General features: G+C 54.3%; 1 pseudogene; it reads right to left on the bottom strand.

Moving 5' to 3' along the window:
- Nucleotides 1-660: 660 nt before the first annotated feature.
- On the bottom strand, nucleotides 661-4,252 carry LOC100837833 (annotated as a pseudogene).
- Between the last annotated feature and the right edge of the window lie 5,861 nt (nucleotides 4,253-10,113).

Here is a 10,113-nt window from a genome sequence, read left to right as displayed (position 1 = left end):
GACTTGACGGATAGCCGAGGCCGCCGCCGGCCTGCCGCCATTGTTGTGCTCGTTCCTCACCTTGGTTCAGCCACTCGCCGGATAATTAGGCACAAGTTCCGCATGATTCTACGCTCGCCGTGATCGCAGCGCACTTTGGTTCCTGCCTGCTCCCGATTGAGTCACAGCATAGTGGTGGAACCTATCAATGGTTATCTACAATTATATTTAGGAGATTAATTAGGCTTACTATGGATTGGAATTGTAACCTGTATTCATACACAGACGATCAATACTTACAGGCCGATTCTTCTTCTCCGCAAACCAAATTATAAAGTATTACTTTATTTTGTTTAATTTGAGCACGCATAGATTGACAGAAATAAGTATAAATTGACGTTGTAATTACTATTCTACACCTGATATCAACGTACTCCCTGGTTTTTTAAGATGGTACTCCCTAAACTCTTGGATAGAGTACCATGCAAGATCAATCGTTAAATTAGAAAAAATGAATGGGTCATGTTCATCCCGGGTACCCTAAAAGAATTCAATTTTTTTATTCAGGTGAGGAAAACCCCTGCCTGATACTACGACCAAACTTGCATAGTCTCTGACGCTGTACTGTACTACTGTAATAGGGCCTGGGATGGATGGTTGGGTGTTGATGGTCCGAAGCACTTCACAAATGCACAATTGAACAGAAATATGCGTGATACACTGTTCAATCAGTAATATTGATCTAGTCGCAGTGAAGTACTGTTGGTCAACGGTACTTGGTCCCAATACAGTGTTTATTGACTCTTTCGCGTGCTATTTCATGCATGCTGCATGCCCCCCTCTGTTTATTAACTGAAAAAAAAACTGTGACCAATTGCCCACTAGGACTTGGAGTTCAAGTCTTCACACCAACGAAAGCAGGGGACTCTCCAAACAGCGCAGATGCATGCGAAAACAACAGAACGATCACAAGGCACAGGTGAGCCTGGGCGTGGGCACGACGCAGAGCCGCGTGGCGCGGGGCGCGGTGAGACCAGCAACATCGGCCATATCGAGCTCAGCAGGTTTCATCCCGCCAGGGAGCTCCCAGCTGAACCCATGCGCGAGCTGCGCGACAGCGAACTCCACGGCGTGCTGCGCGAGCCCCCGCGCCGGGCACGAGCGCCGGCCGGACCCGAACGGCAGGAACTCGATGCAGCTGCCCTTCAAGTCCAGCGCCACGGCCTCCCCCTCACCGCCGGCCATGAACCGTGCCGGCCGGAACGCGTCCGGCTCCTTCCAGGACTGGAGGCCGCGGTTGATGGCCCAGACGTTGACCACCACGCGGGAACCCTTGGGCGCCGAGTAGCCGAGGACGACGCAGTCTTTCGCCGTCTCGTGGAGGAGCAGCGGGATGGGCGGGTGCATCCGGAGCGTCTCCTTGACGACGCACCGCAGGAAGGGGAGCTCTTTGAGGTCGGACTCGTTCACGGTCCGGTCGAGGCCGACAACGTCGGCGAGCTCCCGCTGGAAGCGAACGAGGTTGTCCGGGTTACGCATCATCTCTGCCATCGCCCACTCCGTCGTTGACGCCACCGTCTCCGGCCCGCCGAATAGCATGTCCTGCGCACACCAAACATACATATGTAGATCACTTTGTGTCCTGATTCAGGTATAATCCATAAAATGTGTCGTCCATGTGTATTAAAGAAAAATACAAAATGGGCGACATTCTTTTATGGATCGGAGTAAGAAATATTGTTACGACGTGTTCAAATAAAAAAGATAGGGACTTTCGATTTAGATATTTATGGGGCGGGGATCATGCAGGATTACTCATTCTTCAGATGGCAATAATTGGAGAAAAAGCTAATATAATCTGTCTGTACAGCACATGCTTGATTTTCTTGTCCATTCTTTTCACCCAATTTTGATTTGGGCCTTGGCTGTTTATACTTTGTGTGCATGTGCATGTGCATGCGTCTACGGCAAGCAGGGACGTGTCACTTTCATCAACATGCCGGACCACCGTGAAGTCGCCATAACATCCTACAGCTTCGCAAAATATCAATCGTCGTAGGATGTGTGTGGCTAGCAGCAAAACCCTCTCAAAATCTGCACATTCCTAGACCAGTAGACCTCTATAGTTGCACCTATTTTTACTGTAATTAAGATGTTCTTTCGTGAACATGTTAGTTATAGTATAATATACTCCTGGTCGTGGTAGAACCGGCACAAGCCAAACAATTTTGGTTTGACCTAAAATAAAGGGGAAAGTACCTAAATTTATAAGTTTTGCTATCTAGAAGTTGACTGATTTTTCGTTAGAGATCAGTTGATGTGCTCGACAGTCGGATTTTAATCCAACGATATCATGTGAGTGAGGAGAGAGCGCGGACGGTCCCCAGATCTTAATCGAATAGTTACACCCTAACTTTATAGACTTAATCTAGTAACTAACATTAATATTGCTAAATCTAGTTGTCGAAAAAGTTATTGCTAAATTTATAATGAAGTTGTTACAGAATATGAAGTAATTTGTCCACCGTCGTACGTCTGATAATAAAAGAACCAATTTTTTTTGATGTGGCTATTTCTCAAACACATGATTTTAAAAAATATATTTAAATCTCAGTGGATTAGATTAATATTAAGACGCCATGAACCAGATCCAACGAATGATGCAACCTTCAACTTATCCCTAACAATCATGCAACCTTGATATGCAAAACTTTTTTTTTTCCAAAACATTCTCGAATGATTTCAATCGGTGTCAATCTATACAGAGATACTGCTAAAGGCTGACTGCGGGACTGTGATTGATTTGAGCTTGAACGTACTTTTTATTCCGGAAAACGTGCTATTATTATGCTGGCCCAATCAATCTTGTTTGTTTGTTTGTTTGTTGTGCATGCATGCCGGCCACCTGCACATGTTCTTGGCCTTTGCATGCTCCCGTGGCTATTCCAATTGCTAGGGAAGGTTGATGTAGTGAAGCAAATCCCAATCATTGGGCGACACGCGTATAACGGGAGGCAACAAAAATTTTGAGTTGTAAAAGCTAGAAGTACTGGATTCACAGACTAATATGACTGGTTATAGTGAAGTAACGTGGTTATGTTATTAATTTAAGTTAATTACTATTTTCATAGTGGAGAGTACTAACTTCTTATATATGGTGTCATGTATTGTGTCATTTATTGTCTTGCAGATTCATCTTGTCTTGAGTAACATATCTAGTTGTCATCTCCATCTCTTTTTTCATTTATTGACATGTCATGTCATCAAAATATTTAGTTTGCACGCATGTTACTCCTCAAGTTCCTGCTCTGTAAACAGTCTAACAGAAGATGTCGTAATTAGCAAGGGCCCAGGAGTACACAGTGCACAGTATGGGTCGTAATTACGTACCATGATCATGGCCTTAATGTTGTCCCGAGTGAGGCGCACGGTTTCGTCGAGGTCGACGGCCCCGGGCGGGTTCCCCTCGGCGAAGAAGGCGAGTGCCGTCTACCAAGTCGGCGTCTGCGTCGGCGGGGTTCCTACGCCTGGTCATGTGGTCGTGGATGATCTTATCGATGAATCTGTCGAGAGCGCCGCGTGCCGATTGGAGGCGGCGGTTGAAGCCCCGCCGATGCATCCAGCTGAGCCACGGGAAGAAGTAGCCGATGTGTGACGCCTCGAATTGCCGAGAGAACACCCGGAGGATGGCGATGAACTCATCTAAACCCTCTTCGTCACGGGCGCTGAAGGCCGCGCGGAAGATGACGCTTACGGTGAGGTTGAAGATGAGCTCTCCGAGGTTCACGGCCTGGCCGGCTGTTGTGCCCCGCGCCGAGGCCGCGGCGACGGCCCTGGCGAGACCCCCGTAGCCTTCGTGCACGGCGAGCCACGTCTCGGCCCGCTGGCGGCTGAAGAGCTTGGTGACGCAGAGCTTGCGCATCTGGCGCCAGAAGGCCCCGTTGTGCGCGAACGAAATGTCGGAGCGGCCGTAGGTCAGGTACACGACGGCGATGGTGGCCGGGCGGTTGGAGAAGGCGCCGTCCTGCGCCTGCAGCACCTCCCGCGCGTACTCCGGGGTGGACACCGAGAACACGTGGAGCCGGCCGAGGCGGAGGTGCAGCAGCCCACCGTACTGCTTGGCCAGCGCCGCCAGGCCACGATGTGTTAGATGGTCTGCCATTGTCAGGTTGCCGATGAACGGCAGCGGCTTCGGGCCCGGAGGAAACGGGGCCTTGCCATGCCGCTGCCTTTGGAGAAGCACCACTATCACAGAAAGGCTTATCAGTAACGGTCGAAAAACAACATCAGTAACGGTCGGGGCCGCTGTTACTAACTTCGTGTTACTGATGATACCTGTTGTTGTTCTAGAAAACAACAGGAGTACGGAGTGCCAATGCACGATGGCACAAATGCGAAAATAAGGTGTAGGAGGTGTACGCCGGCCTTATAGCGAAGGTCGCCGTACACTTGTGACAAGTTGAGACGTCGATATTTTTTGAATAGGTTCGGTCGACCCTGCGGTACGACTTAGTCCTATGTTAGAAGAGGCTTCGAGGGGGTCGTTAGCCAAGCGCTTGGGCCAAACTCGTCTTCCCAAGTCGCCTATAGCGAGAGATCTCTAGGGGCCGTCTCGGACTTGGGCCGAACTTGTCTTCCCAAGTTGCGAGGTTGGGATACCCTCGAGACTCTAACCCGATCCCTCTACTTCGAGTCGAGGTCGTACTAAACGGCTCGGAACCTCGAAACTAGGCTTCCCAAGTTGCGTCCCCGAGGTCAAGTCGAGACTAGGCTCGACCCCACCACTCGAGAGCAGGCTCCTTGAGTTGCTTTAGCCTTCTCCCCTTTGATCTTATTCCAATGGAGAGTGAATGTTACATGCCCCATAGGGGGTATTTATAGCGTAGGGGTCCATGACAAAAGACCATGACTACCCTTGAGGGAGAAGAAAAGTGAGGGTAAAGTGGTAAATCCACTCCTAGAGTTTTCTTGGCCCCTACTCTAGCTCCTTTGACCATGGCATGGGGGGCTTGACCCTTTGACTCCTTTGACCGGTGCTTAGTTGGCATGGCTATGCCTTGTTGGCAATTTGACCGGTCTTTGGAATTCGTTGACTTGGTCGTGGCCACATAGGATCGCGGGCCAGCCCATGTAAGGATTTTATTATATTACAACAGTAGCCCCCTTGAGCCGGAGGTGTTGGGAATGCCTTCGGGTCAACTACAATGATGATGGTGTGCCGAAAGTCTTCATTTGATGCATTGAGTGTGACTCTCTGTCGTCGCACGGGGCTCCGACACCGGGGGCGTGCTGGCACACCCGCTTTTAGGTTCGGCAGGGGCGTCGGGGATAGCTTCGGCGATCGCCGGCGTGGCCGATGGCGTACGTAACCTGCAAAGAGGTGCACCCAGAATACATGCAAGCTAGGAACACATGCACGCACGTTTTATCCAGGTTCGGGCCACCCGGAGGTGTAAAACCCTACGTCCTGCTTGTCTGAGCTTGTATTATCGCAAAACCAAGTGTTACAGGTTGCCGGGTGAGTTCCCGGGTACTCTCTCCCTTTGGCTAAGTGTTCCTTACTATTCTCTGCCAATGCTAGAGGCTAACTGTGAGCTGATCGAACCCTTTGACCGTTGGCGGGGGTCCTCCTTTTAAAGCCAAGGGGATACCGCAGGTGCCATGGTGCATGAATTACAAGTGGCGAGCAGGGAGATAGGGCAACTCCTCCTCGGTGCGCTGGTGGGCATGCATGAGCGCCAACTCCGCTGCTAGGGGTCTAGAGCCCTACAGGTAGGATTGGATAGCCACTGTTCACCTGACTAGACGGGTAACTCCCCTCCTGTCGGCTCATTTAATGCGCCGTGCGCCTCACTCCTCGCCTTGGCGGAACTGCGCACTAGGTGCCTGACGCGCGCCCACGTGGCGCCGTTGCTCTGCTTGCTCGGCCCCGCCCTTACGACGGGAGCCTGCGCCCGGGAACCCCTCCTCCCGGCAAGTGACTTCCCGGGAGGCGGCCAGGCAGGAATATTCCCCGAAGCCCCGCTAGCGCTTCCGGGCTGGTGGCTTGCCGGGCAGCCCGTTAGCTGCCGCCCGGGATGAGGTCCTCCCGGGAACTCAGTGGTGCGACCCACGCGTCGTGCAACGATGGTACCCCGGGTGCCACTGGTGCGACACTCTCCTCGGGGCGAGCCACCGGCTAGGTAACCTTCCTCGGGGAGGAAGATAGACTTAGGTGGGCCTTGTTGCACAAAATTTGCGGCTTTGTGAATCTTGACGCATCCCAAGGGCTCCTAGGGATTTTTCCTACGGAAAATTATTGGCTTGGAGTCTTGGTGCGGTGAACCACCGGCTAGGCTAGTTTTTTGGTGAGAAACCAAGCCTAGGTGGGTTCCTTCGCGAGGTTTCGCCCATCGTGAGGTCTATTTCGAAGAAACAGATACTTCCGAGGTCTTCCTTGCAAAATTTCGAGGCCGGGGGACTCCTTTTGCAAGGTAATTATGCTGCAGGGACGTGCTTGAAAATTTCGGATTTTCCGAGGGTCCCTGCGCGAATGTTTGAGCCGCCCGGGGGCAGCTTGCAATTTTCTGCGTCTTGGGGGTTGTTTCTGAAAGAAAACCCCCGCTCTGCCACGCCTGGGTGTGTTCCTGGGCTGCTCCTTTTTATTTCTTTTTTTTTATTTCGCGCTCGTTGTTGGGCCGAGGCCCACGTCGCCTTCTGGCCTGTATACCGGTTCGTTGACTTCAAGTGGAGAGATCGGACGGTGATGGGGAGGCCGAAGCCCTATATCTTCCTCCTTCGTACAGGGTGAGGAAAAGAGCTCGTCCCCCTTTCTCCTTTTGCAGGTGAGCCCGTCACCGGGATGACGCCGACGGTTGCGCAGCGTGGCCAGAACGGCTAGGAGCTGGTCCCTCGGCCGGGGCCGCCCCCCTATTTTGCTTTTCTTCCCCTCTTTATCTCTTTTGCCCTGTGCCTTCTGCCTCTTGGTTGGCTTGGCCTTGTCCTCTTGCTGTGACCGGACCGACCGGCGAGGGGCTGGGCCCGGACGCCGAGGGGGGCTTCTGCCTATAAAAATGGAGCCATGGAATGCAAGAGGGGCATAGCCCACTCTCGTTTTCCTCCCCTTCGGTGCCGAAGACGCGCTTCGGCGGCACCCGAGGACGGAGACGAGACCGGTGGCTCGTAGGTGTCTCCCGGGGGAGTTTAGCCGGCCCAATTCACCACTGCAGGTGCTAAGGATCGTCAAGTCTTCGTGGGGTTCAAGATTCCGCCGGGAGCCGGGCTTCGAGCGTTGCCGTCGGTGTTTGCAATTCGAGCCGCGACGTGGTGGTGCTCGGGTGCTTCCGTGCCCGTGCCGAGGTGAGTTGCGGCGGCGGACCCTTCTTTGCCGCCCTTGGGCACCGTCACAGTGAGGCTTGGCGCGTCAGGGGTTGAGCTGCGAGAGGTGGACGGCCCCTGGTCGTTTCGTCGAACACGTGGTGGGCATGACCCGTGCGGTGTGAGCATGCGTCGAGGGTGTTGCGAGCGACGTGCCGACACGCGTTCCAGGAGCGGGATGCGTCAGGCGTGGGTGTGAGCTGTGCGCGAAGGATGGTGCGGCCGTGGCCGCGACGCGGCCATAGCTCGGTGCCGCCATGACCGGCACAGGCGACGCTGCGACGCGCGTAGCGCGGGGTGACCGCGAGCGCGGCGCGCGGCGCGGGCGTGGTCTGGGCACGCGTCAGATGGAACGCCGAGGGCGTAGAGCCGCATGCGAAGGACGGCATGGGCGCCGCCATGACGCGCACACAACGCAGTGCCGTCGCGACCGGCGAGGGCGGAGGCGCAACGCGCGCAGCGCAGGATGACCGCGAGCACGGCGTGCGTGGCGCGGCGCGCGGGGCACAGCGCGGGCGCGGTCGGGGCACGCGTTAGATGGAGCACGCCGCGGGCGTTGAGCCGTGTCGGAGCTTGGGGAGCGGGGCGAGCCCAGGGTGTCGGCCATTTGGTCGAACACCTTGCGGGCCTCTTCTAGGCGGCCTCCCTCCTCTTCTCTTATTTTTTTTGCTGGGCTGGAATGGTAGCTGGGCCACGGGCTATTGACGGTTTTCGAGGGACTAGGGCCCCTCGCGTCTTGGGCCGGCGGACGTGCATGCGGCCTAAGGCCCTTACCCTTGTAGGCCGAGGTGCTCCAAGGTTTGGTGAGCCGTGGGCTCCGTGGGAGCTGGGCTCTCCTTTTTTTTTTGATGGCGGTCGCGTACGGCCTTGTGACGTGGATTTTCCCTAGCTGCTTTCTTAGGAATTTTTGCAACTTGTACTAATCCCTTGACGTCTTTTTGTAGGCGAGATGATGGGATCCGACATGGAACGTCGTGACGGCACCGGTGGGAGCGTCGAGAGGGAGGCTTCCCTCGGGAGCGGGGTCGAGGCGCGGACATCGGGAGGCAAACCGCGGAGGTCGAAGATGGTCACCTGCTCGGAGAGAGGACCTCGGCCTGAGCCGCTTCTGGCCGTGCCGGGACGGGTTCCTGACATTCTTCCGGCGTCGGTGACGACCAAGAAGGACTTGTCGGACCTGGTGGAGGCGGGTTATTTCCGCAAGGGCCTTGCCTCGCTTCCCGACGAGGGTGAGCTTCGACTGGAGCCGCAGAGGCATCGAGGGCATATCGTCATGTTCACCAACTGGTTCCACGCCGGATTGTGCTTGCCTGTACACCCGTTCTTGCTGGAGTTCCTGGATACCTATGGTATCGAGTTGGCGCAGTTGCTTCCTTTGGCGATCCTACGCCTTGTTCAGGTGGCTTTGCGAGACCGCCTTGAGGGAGCCCCCGACCATGAGGTTGTTCTTGTTGCTGTTCACCGTCCACGAGGAGGAGCGTCGCACCCCTGACGAGAGCACTTGGAGTGCCTTTGGGTTGGTCGCCGTGAGGCTCCGTCCTGGCTTCCACGACGAGTTCTCTCTGATGCCGGCGAAGAGCGTGGTGCGCCTGTTCGACTGGTGGGACTCGCAGTGGTTCTTCCTCGACGTTTCAGAGACGAGCTTGCGTCACTCCAGCAGGCTCCCTCTACACTCTGGGCCTGGGGGGCTTCGGGATGTCGTCCGTCCCATGGGCACGTCCTTGATCGAGGAGTGGGAGCTTGCCGGGATCAAGTCGGCTCGTTCAGAGCGTAGCTTCCGTGACCTTCTCGAGGAGATGGTGATGGCGGGCCGCTTCATGATGAGGGGGCGACCACAGGCGGAGCTGGGGATCCCTGTGGCCTTTCGTCACCCACGCCGCGCGGCTAAGCGTGAGTTTCGTGATGCTTGAGTCGTTGCTTCAAGTATTCTTGTTTGCTTGACACTAACCATGGTTAGTGCTTGTGCTTGTTTTTCAGTGGCTTTTTCTCGAGAGAGGGCAGCTGAGTGGGCTTCCCAGATGGTCAGGCCGTACAACTCGGTGGAGCATCGGGCTTACGTCGATACCATCAGTGAGGGAGGATGCCACAACGTCGTGGCGGCGTGCTTCGACGACTCGGTACCGATGCGCCCGGATCCCAAGTTCGGGAAGCTCATCAAAGCCGGCGAGCGGTACTCTCCTCTTGCGACTCCGTCGATGATCGCCGTTGGTTCTCACCTCAGGGATACTTGTGGGAAGGTGAAGCCTCAGGTCGTGCTTGGGTTGGGTGTGCCGGTGGCCCCAATGCTCAAGATCCCTCGTCCTTCGAGTTCACGCAAGAGGAACGTTCCTTCTCCTGACCTAGCCGACGTGGCTGAGTCGAGGTCTCCCTTGTTATTTGCATGTAAACAGCTTTTAGCGCTGGAACGCAGGAATGGAGAACATTGGAATTTAAATGTTTTTCTAGATTAAAACAGTTTTGTGTGAGCATAGCTTGATGGCAGACACTCGTTATTTGCATGTAAACAGCTTATAGCGTTGTATGGTAGACTTGAAAAAATAGCTCTTTCATTTTTTTTTCTTCGGGAGACTTCAAGGACTGCCGGTGAATACTGCTTTCATGAAAAACTGCCAGCAAACGACTTGCGTCGTGTTGTTTCTATGCACAGGAATGAAAAAAAGAGCTCAAAGCTAATGTTTTATTTCCTATGGTTTTCCTGTGAAATCAGCCATGAAGGAATCTTTCCTGTACATTTTCTATGTCCAGTTCCTATGTTCCAAACGGATCTACAGTACCAAT

This window comes from Brachypodium distachyon, chromosome 1, assembly GCF_000005505.3.
Source record: "Brachypodium distachyon strain Bd21 chromosome 1, Brachypodium_distachyon_v3.0, whole genome shotgun sequence".
In the NCBI taxonomy this organism is placed as follows: domain Eukaryota; kingdom Viridiplantae; phylum Streptophyta; class Magnoliopsida; order Poales; family Poaceae; genus Brachypodium; species Brachypodium distachyon.
This window is presented reverse-complemented; position numbering and strand designations above follow the sequence as displayed.